Below are 915 nucleotides of genomic sequence, written 5' to 3'. Positions count from 1 at the left end.
TTCACACAATCCATAGCAATGAAGGAATGGGTTTCCCCCGAATCAAAGAGTGTAGTTAGAGTGTTACCTGCAATCTCACAGTCACGTTGAATCAGATTACTAGATGGATTCCCCTCTTCAGCACTCACACAATAAATGTGTCCTCTAGCAGTAGGACGGGTAGCTCTAGCTACATTCACAACTGGTTCCGCCTTTGGAGCCGTGCAATCCTTCGCCATGTGTCCTGGCTTCTGACAAGTGTAGCAGGTGAGAGTATTAGGGGTACAAGCGTTAGCATAATGTCCCTCTTCTCCACAACGCTCCCCCACATCGGAAACATCGAAGCACTTGCCCCATTTGCCTTCCGAAATTCTGGTTCCCCGGGCGACTCTGCCCACCGTTGTTATTCTGGGGTCGATTATAAGGTTTAGCAACTTGCTTCCCCTTGTTCTGATAATTCGCCCGACTAGGGCCTCCCGAATTAAAATTCCCTCATCGGCTAGCCCTTTTGTTTTTTATATCTTCCACTTCTCTACATTTCTCCACCAGCGCTTGGAAACGTTGAATTCCCAAGGGTAAGACGGAGTCTTGAATCTCATACTTCAGTCCGTCTTGGAAACGATGACACATGAATGGTTCATCAATTTCTTCACGGAAGAACCTGAAATGCCTCGATAGCGATTCAAACTTAGCAGCATATTCACCCACGGTCATGCTCCCCTGGTGAAGTTTCAGAAAGTCGTCACCCAGTTTAGTCCTGGTACTCATCGGAAAGTATTTGTCTAAAAATTTCCTTTTAAATGATTCCCAGTTCACCTCCTCGTGGGCTGCTCCCATCAATAACCTTGCACTCCTCCACCAGTACTCAGCATCCCCCAACAGCAAATAAGTGGCATAGCTGACCTTCACTCCCGCTTGACAATTTATCATTTCAAA

Source organism: Cicer arietinum, chromosome 7, assembly GCF_000331145.2.
Source record: "Cicer arietinum cultivar CDC Frontier isolate Library 1 chromosome 7, Cicar.CDCFrontier_v2.0, whole genome shotgun sequence".
Taxonomy (NCBI): Eukaryota; Viridiplantae; Streptophyta; class Magnoliopsida; order Fabales; family Fabaceae; genus Cicer; species Cicer arietinum.
This window is presented reverse-complemented; position numbering follows the sequence as displayed.